General features: G+C 49.8%; 1 protein-coding gene across 2 annotated transcripts in view; it reads left to right on the forward strand.

The window, feature by feature from the left end:
• The first annotated feature begins 222 nt into the window (after positions 1-222).
• The window catches only part of LOC137628038 (PSME3-interacting protein), a 135,415-nt gene continuing 123,234 nt past the window's right edge, over positions 223-12,403 (forward strand). The window contains exons 1-2 of one of the 2 annotated variants that reach the window (XM_068359394.1): positions 233-468; positions 689-759. The gene's annotated coding sequence lies outside the window, so the exon portion shown is untranslated. Of the gene's footprint in view, positions 760-12,403 lie in introns of both variants that reach the window. The other variant, XM_068359395.1, reaches the window with a different exon arrangement.

The raw sequence follows: 12,403 nt of genomic DNA on the forward strand, positions 1-12,403 counted from the left end.
ACAGTAGGCCTATACGTGGTGTTTATAAGAATTGGTAGTGCGAAAAAAATGTTTAGATACGGTACATCAAAATTAAGAAAAGGTTATCATATTATGCAAAATGATGGACCAGAGTATTTTAAGGTGTTTAGGTCATGTGGAAAGATTTGGGCGACAATAAGTTAATGGAAATGCATAATTCCAGTGATGATATCTAAGATGAGAATATAGCGTAGAAATTGTTACACAGGTGACGCGAAAGACTTCTTGGAAAGGAAGAACCTTAAAATCAAGGAATCACAAGAATCATGCGAGCATAAGTAGAATTTGGCGTGGGAAGTCAATAATTCCATCTAAGTTTTACTGGACAGTGGACATCCACGACAGTGATCGTTGTGTTTAAAGGAAAATAGTGAGAGTTGCCAAATAAAACATAATGAAAATGGTGTTCACGGAAAATCTATAAATGCTCTTCTGTGATCTTGTTGTGTAATGAAATCGAGCTTGAAGTTACTTGGCTGAATGGCTGGGCTTAGGGGAGCTATTTCTTAATCCAAAATTCATTTTTTGTTTTTTATGAAGTTCCAAAAGAAAATAAAAATTACTTAATTTTGATTTATAATCTTGTAATACTTGTTATGTCATATTATATGTCATAAAACTCAAAATGTGTGAAAATCTAATCGCTCCCCTTTATTGAACTTGCTAGTTGCCACTGACTCAAAACAAGTACAGACTGTACAGCTAGACATCACCAGAAGGGCACCAGACGATAGAAAGGTAAATTCACATATGGTTCAACAATGAATATTCCTTTTCTAGCATTAAAGAAAGTATAATAGATGGATAGATACCGTAACCAGCCAGTCTGCTGGAAAAGACCAGGTTAAAGTTACAGTAGTGTTAGGCTGGCTATCCATCCCATTTTTTATTTACCCATATCCACACAAGTAATGTCATTTGTAATGAAGGCATACTGAAACTAAGCTTTAACAGTTACGTTTTGAGTTTGTCATTCGGGAAAAGCAGTTTGTGCCTAGCATACCTATCGTTGCCAAGTGTAACCCTGTTTAAGCTTCTTTCTGTGGGCTTGTAGCATCCTGCTTTTCCAACTAGGGTTGTAGCTTAGCTAATACTAATAATAAGTTAGACTCGATTAATCGTCCTTGTTGGGTTTTATTTTGATTATTGGTATTTTAGTTTTTCATCAAATAAATCAACCGTGTATTTTACCCCCTTTTATTTCTTTAAGAATTTCTGAACCTTATTACTATAATTTTACCAATTCATAATCAATACCTTTGAAAAAATACATAGTTCATGTGTTACATACGGTCTTGCAGATTCACTCACTTTGACAGCTGTTTTTCCTGCCCTATACAGCAGGGGAACCCAACAGTACCCAAAGTGCTACTGTTCTCAGCGGGTCGTGTCCCCAGTGGGCACCTACCCACTGAGGCTAAGCATGTTATATAGGGAATATGCAGGGGTGACCAACACAATAGCTAGGTTAGGTTGGTTTGTTAGGTTCTTAACCCTTTTTTAACTTTTTATATATTGTGTAAAGTGTGTATGGAACAATTCATTAAATTATACATTACAATATTACCGTAGCATTGCTACCATTAGCAATGCCTTTGTAACGTTGTTAACACTGTGTATCATTGGTAACGTTGCTTATTTTAACATTCCCAGTACATACGTAAGTTTTGTGACCTGGGAACTCCTAGGTTCGGTTAGGTGGGTTTGTTAGGTTCTGTACCCTTTTTGTACTTTTTATATATTGTGTAAAACTTATATTGAAAAATTGTTTAAAATACGTATGGAAATATCTAGCATTACTATCGCTAGTAATGTCACCGTACCGTTGGTAACGTTGTGTATCATTCGTATCGAGGCTAATTTTACCGTTCTCAGTAAATACCTGAGGTTTGTGACCTGTCAACTACTAGGTTAGGTTAGGTGGGTTTGTTAGGTTCTGTACCCTTTTTGTACTATTTATATATTGTGTAATCGGTAATATTACCTTAACAATCCGAGTCATCGTTGGTAACACTGTGTATCATTGGTAACATTGCTAATGTTATCGTTCTGCATACATTCGTGAATGAAGTTATCAGGTTATTACCAATTATCATGTCTGACAAATGTCTCCATTGCCTGAAAGGGACATGGCAGGGGAGACCCCATTCACTAACTCAACATAGCCAGGTGGGGGCATTTTCCCTATATAACATGTTTAGCCTCAGCGGGTAGGACCCACTGAGAACATGATGCCCGCTGAGGACAGTAGCACTTCGGACCCTTATCAGGGAACCCTACTTTCTTCAGGACCTTCACTATCATTTTACCTTGTTCGGTCAAAGTATTCAACATTTCATATCATGTATTGCTCATTTACTGTTATGCCATCACTGTCAAAGAATGTGTGGAACAAGAAAGTCTTCAATTTCTTTAGTCATTCAGATCTCATTGGAGCTTATTGTATAGTCTCGGGGCCGCATATTTAAAGGCTTTAGAGCTTACAGTAGACATATATCGGGGTGTATGTATGATAGCGGCCACCTGTATTTTATAATGGTCTAACTTAGGATACGGTGTAAAGTTTTACTGTATTACAGATTCTCATTTCGAACAGAAAATATATTTGTTCCGTAACCGAAATACAAACCACGCTATTTACATTGGGTTTACCTTTTAGCGCAGCTGAAATGACGAGCCAACAGTTTTAACGAGGGTTAAGTACTCCCCCCCCCACACACCGGTGACTTGCTTCACTTCACTTTTGGCTCGGCGATGAACAGACGTGTCTGTCCATCGTCCTCGTTGACAGCCTTTAATCTTTTTTCTGCTTTTTCTTTACTACAGCTTGTGTGTGTGTTTGAAGTTGACTACCTATTACATTATCTTTGCTATGCGTACGTGCCCTGGTGTTGCCGGCCGCCCTTGTGGGACCTTTATGTCGGCCTTGGATACGGATCCTCACACCCTTTGCCCTCAGTGTCGGGGCCGACGGTGTGACCAGGAAAACGTGTAGTGAGTGTAGGGAGTGGTCTGCCTCCCAGTGGGAGAGGTTTGGCCGCCGGCGTAAGGAGAAGTCCAAGAGAGACCATTCTCCTTCGGGGGTTGCCTTGAAGGAGGAAGGTTCTCAGGACTCTTCTTTCGCCGCCCAAACCTCCTCCGAAGCTCCCCCTCGTCCGGCTCCTAAGGAGAGTCGGCCGACCCTGGGTGAGGGGAGAGGGCGTCGCCTCCCATAGCGGGGTGGTTCCCCCTCCTCCTCCGGGGGAGGTTATTGATAATTCGTTGTCTAATGATGATCTTTTACAGATTTGGGCTTCCCTGGGACTTAAGGGCTTGCCCTCCAGGGTCGCCTTGATTGACCTTGTCTCGTTGGGGGCCGCCGTTAAGCAGTCGCCGGCGGTAGCAGAGGTAGACCCTCTGTCTATCGTCGAAGTCGTGGTGGCAGAGGCCTCCGACGGGGCGGGGCAATCCTCTGCAGGTGCAGTTGAGGATGATGGTGCTGACGGCTCTCCTCTCCCTTCCGTACATCCTTCGAAGGGGGAAGTGAGTCCTACGGGCTCTTCTGCTGTTCAGCTTCCCTCTAAGGGAAGTGCCTTGACTGAGACTCCCCTTCGGAGGACTGATGGTCCTGATGATCTTCCCCGTGGCCGCCTTCGCCGTAAGGCTCACCGTCCGCTGCGTCGCAAGGGCCTCCCTTCCCCTTATAAGGGGGTTAAGAGGCGCCTTTTTGGGTCTTCTTCCTCCGAAGGGGACTCTCCTCGTCGTACTCAGCCTACAGCTCCTGCTCCTTTGGACCTCTCTGCAGACCGTTCTCCTACTCCTGCTAGAACTTCATCTTCTGGGGAACTCGTCACCCGACGGGCAACGGTCCCTTCGGGGCAAAGGGATTCTTCCCTTTCACGTGCAGTGTTAGCGCACAGGCGCTCTCCTGCTCGTCAGCGCTCTCCTGCTCGTCAGCGTTCTCCTGCTCGTCAGCGCTCTCCTGCTCGTCAATGCTCTCCTGCTCGTCAGCGCTCACCTGTTCGCCGGCGCTCTCCTGATGTTCGCCCTCCTCGTCAGCGCTCTCCTGAGGACATCCTACATCCTACATCCTGTGGTTCCTGAAGAGCGCTTAGCGCGCCAGCATTCTCCTGCTCGCCCTTCTGCAGTGTTAGCACACAGGCGCTCTCCTGCTCGTCAGCCCTCTTCTGAGCGTCAGCGCTCTCCCGTTCGTCAGCGCTCTTTTGAGGATCATCCCCCTCTTGCTCGCCAGCGCTCCCCTGTGGTCTCTGATCATCCTGCAGTCCCTGTTGGACACCCTGCGCGCCATCAGTCTCCTGAGCTCTCTCGCGATCCTCATCTTGTGTCTACTCAACATCGTCCGCGTTCTCCAGCGCGTGTTTCTAAAGCACATGTTCGCCCACGCGCCTACGCTGTTCCTGTTCATGAACGCGCCGCGCCACCTGTTCCTTCACAGGATCTCGCGCGTCGCCCCCTTGCTCGCCAGCGATCACCTGCTCGCCAGCGTTCACCTGCTCGCCAGCGTTCACAGACGATCCTAGTATCGCCTGTTCGTTAGCGCTCTCCTACGCGTCAAGGATCACCTGTTTATCGGCGATCTTCGGACCGCCCGTGTGATTTACAGCCTGCGTCCTCGCGTTCTCCAACGCGTCGTCGACCAGAGGTTCTGGAAGGACATGGTTCGCCATCTGCTAGCTCGCCATCGCGCGATCATTCATCTGCGCTTCCTGCGCGCTATCGCTCGCCAACGCGTCGCCATGCGACAACGCGCCATCGCTCACCTGCGCGTCAGCGTTCGCCAGCTCACCACCGATCGCCTGCTGATCTACATCGCCAGCGACCTTCCTCGCCCACGTGGCAACGCGTTCCCTCGCCATCCTGCCAACGCATTCGTTCGCCGACTCGGCCACGCGCTCGTTCACCTGTACACCCTCGCGCCCACTCGCCCGCGCGATCGCTTGCCTGCGCGCCCGCGCGACCATCGTGCGCGGCGAATTTCGCAGCCAGTGGTAGCAGTAGGAACGCGTATTCCTAGACAGCGCTCGGGATCGCCTCCATCCAAACGCAGGACTGTAGTGCAGGACAGGGAAGACACTGCGGAGAGGTTAGTGCATCATTCTTCCCCCCCTTCTTTTCAGGCAGGTACTGTGGTGTCCACTCCAAAGGATTGCCCGATCCCTTTCCCTCCAGCGAGGATTTCGGACTCTGTGTCCGTGGAGCAACAGACTTGGTTTGGTCGTCTGATGCGGGCGTTAGTGAGGGTAATGAAACCAGCACTCGCCGATCAGGGCAACAAACCAACGGCTGCCTCTCCTACGCTGAAGAGAAAGAGAGGAGTGGACTTCGTGGTGACTTCCCCCAGGGCGAAGTTGGTTCCCAAGAGGTCTGTCGCGAAGCCCCCTTCTCCTGCTCGAGCGTTTTCTCCTCCCGTGGACGAGGCTTTTCCGTCCTCGGGTGAGTCCAGTGAAGCGGTAGTCTTCCCCTCGGCACCAAGGGGGGAGACTTCGCTTCATGGAGGAGAGTCGTCTCGTGAGGAAGGGGCTCCTCGAACCTCTTTGTTGGGATCCTGTATACCTCCCAGGAGGGAATCCAAGGACTCCAAGACCGTCCCAAAATCATCTTTGAGGATTCACCAGGAACCCGCGGCTCCCCGGGGGAACGTCCACGCTTCACCCCAGGAAGAGATTCCGGGGACAGGAGACTTAGCTGCCAGCCCGCAAGGAGGAGATCAGCAGGAATCCGAACATGCCTTCTGGCAGGTCCTGAGCCTGATAAGGCAACTAAACGGGCTTATGGACCCCGTGATCGCCCCCCGTGAAGGCAAGGACACTATCTTGGACGAAGTGTTTGACGTTCGGAAGGCCCCTAAGTTCAGTGCGGCTCTGCCCTGGTCTCGGGGTCTGAAGAGTGCCAGAGCTAGGGCCAACGCTCAGCTCGCGATTCTTGCCTCCTCCAGTCGTTCCTCTGCCGGGAACAAGCTCATCCCTCCTCCTCGTCTTCAGCAGAGGAGGTATTTTGAGATCTTGGGTGAGTTCAGCCTCGCTCTTCCTCTCCATCACTCCGTGGAGGAGCTGACGAAGGGAGTTCCCCTTGAGAAGCTCTCTGCCCAGCAGGTGTAGTTCTCGGCGGCAGAGATCCTTAGCCATGAAAAGTCGCGAAGTGTGCCATGCAGGCCACTTCGTGGCTGGACTTTTGGCTAGGAACTCTGGGCATCCTATTGCGCTCTGAGGACTTGTCCAAGGAGACCAATAGGAAGGCCCGGGAGACCTTCTTACTCTCGGGCACCCTCTCCATCGAGTTTTTGGCGCACCAGGTTACCACCCTGTGGGCCAACTCGGTGTTGAAGCGGCGCGATGCTGTGACCGAGAGATTCCATCCGAAGGTCCCCGCCGTGGATGTGTGTAGGCTCAGACATGCTTCCCTTCTGGGGGAGAACCTGTTTGAGCTCAGGACATGGAGCGAACGGCTGAGAGGTGGAGGAAATCCAGCACGGACTCCCTCCTCCATAGGGCCCTTACAGCTCGGCCCTATAAGCCTCCAGCTCCGCCGCAACAGCAGCAGCAGCCTCATAAGGCTCCGAAGCAGGCTCCGGCAGTTAAGAAGGTGGTGTCTAAGCCCCAGCCCTTTCCAGCCAAGGTCAAGAGGGGCGGTAAGTCCTCCAGGGGAGGCAAGACTCCTAGGGGTGGCAGTCCCCCTGCGTGTCCACCTGTGGGGGATGCCTTCAGCGTTGCGTCCTCAGGTGGCAGCAACACGGGGCCGATGCTTGGACGGTCTCAGTGATCGGCCAAGGTTATCACGTCCCGTTCACAACATCTCAACCTCCCCTGACAGCGAATCCAGTGTCGTTGAGCTCCTATGCCACGGGGTCGGCAAAGGGACTGGCCCTTCTGGCCGAAGTCGAGACCATGCTCGAGAAGGGTGCTCTCCAGGAGGTCGTCGACGGCTCCCCAGGCTTCTTCAGTCGACTCTTTCTTGTAAAGATGGCGTCTGGAGGCTGGAGACCTGTCATCGACCTCTTAGCTCTGAACGGGTTTGTCAAGCAAACCCGGTTCAGCATGGAGACAGCAGGCACGGTCAGACTTGCGGTGAGACCACAAGACTTCATGTGCACACTGGATCTAAAGGACGCGTGCTTCCAGATCCCAATCCATCCATCTTCCAGGAAGTACCTAAGATTCTGCCTAGACGACAAGATCTACCAGTTCAAGGCGCTGTGTTTCGGTCTCTCCACAGCTCCTCAGGTGTTCACCAGAGTGTTCACCCTGATTTCATCTTGGGCGCACAGGAACGGCATTCGTCTCCTTCGTTATCTGGACGATTGGCTGATCCTAGCAGACTCGGAGTCGACCCTTCTTCGGCACCGAGACAGGCTTCTGGATCTTTGCCAGGATCTGGGGATCGTGGTTAACCTCGAGAAGTCCTCTCTGCAGCCGTCCCAACGACTGGTTTATCTAGGCATGCTAATAGACACCAATCTCCACAGAGCCTTTCCATCACACGACCGGATAGCAAGGCTGAGGAGGGTGGCGGAACCCTTCCTCAGGCGAGAAGAGCTCCCCGCCCAGTCGTGGTTGCGTCTCTTAGGTTCGTCTGGTTCCAAACAGCCGCCTCAGGATGAGATCCCTACAGTGGCGGCTCAAGTCCCGGTGGAATCAAGGATCCGATTCTCCGGACATTCTGATCCCGATGGGGTCTTTGGAACGGATGGACTTGCGGTGGTGGCTGGTCGACGAGAACCTGCGGAAGGGAGTGAGTTTTCTCGTCCTCCCCCCGGAATTGACTCTGTTTTCGGACGCGTCAAAAGAAGGGTGGGGGCGCACGTTCTGACCCAGAGGGCCTCAGGCCTTTGGTCAGAATCAGAAAAGTGCCTACACATCAACCTGCTAGAATTGAAGGCCGTCTTTCTGGCTCTTCAGCAGTTCCAACGGTCCCTGGCGGGTCACTCCGTGGTGGTGATGAGCGACAACACCACGGTAGTGGCTTATATCAACAAGCAGGGAGGCACTTTTTCGCAACAGCTATCCCATCTTGCAGTAGAGATTCTGAGGTGGACCGAAATCCACTCGATAACACTATCAGCTCGCTTCATTCCTGGCAAGAGGAATGTGCTCGCCGATATTCTGAGCAGGGCCTCGCAGATAGTGAGTACCGAGTGGTCTTTGGATCCTCAGATAGCCAACAAAGTCCTGACTTTGTGGGGTTCCCCGACTGTGGACTTGTTCGCGACAGCGTTGAACTTCAAGCTGCCCCTGTACTGCTCCCCAGTCCCGGACCCCAAGGCACTCTGGCAAGATGCTTTCCAGCAACGGTGGGACAACATCAACGTGTACAGTACGCCTTCCCACCGTTCTGTCTGATGAGAAGGGTGCTCAACAGGACCAGACTATCGGTCAACTGTTCGATGACTGGTAGCTCTGCTATGGCATCACGCGGAATGGTTCCCGGACCTTCTGCAGCTCCTGACGGAGCTCCCGAGGGAACTTCCTCCACGACACGAGCTTCTCAGACAACCCCACTCTGGCGTCCCTCACAAGGCCGTGGCCTCGCTCCGGCTTCACGCCTGGAGACTATCCAGCGTCTCCTCGCGGAGAGATGTTTTTCGCAACAGGTTGCGGTGAGAATGTCTCGGCACCTGCGAAGGTCCTCTGAGGGAGTCTACCAAGCAAAGTGGAGAGTCTTTTGTGGTTGGTGTCGTGGGAGGGGTATCTCTTCACTCGATGCCACTATTCCAGCAATAGCGGACTTCCTCGTTTATCTGCGGGAAGAAATGCGCCTTTCTGTCTCGGCAGTGAAAGGCTATCGCTCAGCCTTAAGCTTGGCCTTCAGGCTGAAGGGCGTGGATATTTCTTCATCGCTAGAACTCTCTTTACTCATACGTAGCTATGAGCTTACCTGCCCCCAGTCGGAAGTGAGACCTCCTCCTTGGAACGTGGTTCGAGTCCTGAGGTCTCTTAAGAGACCTCCCTACGAACCATTACGCCAGGCATCCGATCGCCACCTGTCTTGGAAGACGGCTTTCCTACTCGCTTTGGCTTCGGCCAAGCGGGTTAGTGAACTTCTTGGTCTCTCGTACGACATCGCCCATTCAAGGGGATGGGGGGAGGTAACGTTCAGGTTCGTCCCTGAGTTTGTTGCCAAGACTCAGAATCCTGGAGTGCCGGATCCTCGCTTCGACTCTTTCAGGATCGCGAGTCTCCGTTCTGTAACAAGCGACCCAGACCAGCTGCTACTATGTCCAGTGAGGTGTCTGAGGCACTACTTGAAGAGAACGGCTGCAGTCCGTCCTCAAGTGCGAGCTTTGTTTGTGAACACAGGCAGGACTAAGAGGAGGGTTACCAGGAACACCATCTCAGCTTGGATTCGAAGGGTTATCCACCATACCTTGAATCCGGACCCTCCTCCGTCACGTCGCCCTCGGGCACACGATGTCAGGGGTGTTGCTACATCCCTGGCCTTCAAGAGAAACTTCTCTGTGACGCAGGTACTTCAAGCTGGGGTCTGGAAGCGTCAGACGACCTTCACAGCCCACTACCGGCAAGACGTGACCCACAGGAGCCTCGATATGTTTTCTATCGGCCCTGTGGTGGCTGCACAACAGCTGGTCTAACCTCAGGCTCCTTTTTGGACAAGTAGCAGTAGGTTGAGGGCGTTGTTACCCGGTCTTAGTCTGCGTGAATGAAAGAGTATGTCTGACCCTTCTTTCTTCATTCTCCCCTCTCTTGGGGAAGCAGCATCCTGGTCCTCGCATAGCTGACCTCGACCTCTGCAGGTAACCCATGCTTCTTTGTGCTCCTAGTATTAAGCTTAATACTGTTGCGTCCCCCATACCCTGACGAGGTGGTATTAGGAGCGTCCTATCCTAGATTCCTATCTAAAGGTCTCAAGGTCAACTTCATAGGACGAGTCACACTCTCCTCCACACACTGCTTATGTAGGCCACTCGTTCCTAGCGATGCTAGGAACTTGTGAGGTACAGGGGCTCCTTTTCTCTAGTGCTGCTCACTGAGGGATTGAGCCCCCGGGCAAGCCCAAGTCAGTAAGGCTAGGGACTTTCCACCCTTCCTAAGGGGTAAGTCACCCAATGTAAATAGCGTGGTTTGTATTTCGGTTACGGAACAAATGACAAATTCGAAGATAATTTGTATTTTTCCTAACCATACAAACCTTAGCTATTTATACATATGTGCCCGCCATCCCTGACCCCCAAGTCAAGTCCTATCTCTAAGTGAAGTGAAGCAAGTCACCGGTGTGTGGGGGGGGAGGGGTAGCAAGCTACCCTTCCCCTACCCCCCCCCCCCCCCCCGCTAACTAGCGCGGGGGTAATTAACCCTCGTTAAAACTATTGGCTCGTCATTTCAGCTGCGCTAAAAGGTAAACCCAATGTAAATAGCTAAGGTTTGTATGGTTAGGAAAAATACAAATTATCTTCGAATTTGTTATGTTTTCCTGTAGTAAATAACGTGATTTAACAGAATTTGACCTTCATTTCAACCGCAAACCAACACAACAACCAATTTGACTAACTTTAAGTAGCCAAACTAGTTGTTGTTATTACGGACGAAATGAAGGTGAAAACCGGTTAAATCACGTTATTTTCTACAGGAAAACATATATTTTCTGTTCAAATGTTTAAATATGATGTCTTTTACTATATACTGTACATATATTTGTTCCGTAACCGAAATACAAACCACGCTATTTACATAGGGTATTACTTTCGGCGTAGCTGAAATGGCGAGCCATTAGATTTTTAACTAGGGTTAGCTAGTTAGCAGGGGGTAGGGGAGGGGTAGCTAGCTACCCCTCCCCCCTCACACACTGGTGAACTGACTCACTTCGCTTTTGGCTCGGTCAACGAACGGATGTCTCTGTTCCCATCCTCGCATGGCAGCCATTCATTGTTTTGTCTTTACTTAATTACTTTTTTTTCTTGTACTCATATATATATGTAAACATATTTTTATGTTTATGTATATATTTGAGAATAGAAATCAGTAAGTTTCCTTTTCAGTGTTTGTCCTGTGTGTGTACACGATATCACCGTGTAGCCCCCGGCAGTCAGGCCACTACGATGTAATTTCATGGACCGCGATCTCTTCCTTGGTCCTTTGGTCGGCTCCTTCCACGGGCGCCATGGGGAGTCGTCATCGCTGGACTTATTATTTGTTTCTCCGCTACTCCTCTTTTCCTACGGGAAGGTGGGGTTCAGCGTAGGAACGCCAGAGTGTAGTTTGACTACGGTCTCTCTCTCTCTCTCTCTCGCTCTCTGGAAGTCGTTCACCCTTTTACTACATTTTCTACATACTACGATAGCTCCTCCGTTTGGGTGGAGTTGCTACGCAGTACTTTTTATCTTAATTATATTTATTATAAAATCTAATTGTATTTGTTAACTTTTCAGCTTTTTAGAACGTTTCCCTTCGGGGTTTTTCGTTCTTACCTTTAGTGAACATTCTTTAATGAATTGCATAATTATAACTGTTATAATTCTGTTTTTGTTACAGTTCTCGCCCTTCCCCCTTCCCGTGAGTGTAGGTGGGGTTGAGGGCTCTGGCTTGTTATGTAATTCTTGTTTGTTCCGTAACCGAAATACAAACCACGCTATTTACATTGGGTTTACCTTTTAGCTCAGCTGAAATGGCGAGGCATTAGAATTTAACGAGGGTGTATTACCCCCGCGCTAGTTAGCGGGGGGGTAGGGGAGTGGTAGCTAGCTACCCCTCCCCCCACTCACACACCGGTGAAGCTCACTTTCACTTTTGGCTTGGACTGGGATAGACGTCTCTGTCTTTGTCCTCGCTTGGCAGCCATTGTTTGTTTTGTCTTTACTTAATCACTTACTTTTCTTTTACTCAATATATATGTAAACAGTTTTTCATGTTTGTATATATATTTGAGTATAGAATTAGTAAGTTTCCTTTTCAGAGTTGTGTGTGTAGTGTACGATATCTCCGTGGAGCCCTCGGCAGTTTAGGCCACCACGGTGTAATTTTATGGGTTGCGGTCGAGTTTGACTTTGGTCTTTCTCTCTCTCTCTTGAGGTCGTTTACCCTTTTACTATGTTTACTACGCCCCTTGTAGCTTCCCTCCCGTGTGGGGGGGTTGCTACGCCGTACGTTTTGCCCCAATTAGTTTATGAATCTAATTGTATTTGTGAATTTTTCAGCTTTGTAGAACGATTCCTTTCGGGGTGCCTGAAAACTTTAAATCAATCAATCAATCAATCCTTTCGGGGTTTTCGTTCTTTCTTTAGTGTTTATTCATTTTTAAATTACATAATTACATAGTTTCATAATTATAATTGTTATAATTCTGTTTTGGTTACAGCTCTCCTTCCGTGAGTGTAAGTGGTTGTGAGGGCACGTGCCTGTTGTGTAATTCTTGTCCTTTCCCTCGGGATTCC

Source organism: Palaemon carinicauda, chromosome 2 (genome assembly GCF_036898095.1).
Source record: "Palaemon carinicauda isolate YSFRI2023 chromosome 2, ASM3689809v2, whole genome shotgun sequence".
Lineage (NCBI taxonomy): Eukaryota > Metazoa > Arthropoda > Malacostraca > Decapoda > Palaemonidae > Palaemon > Palaemon carinicauda.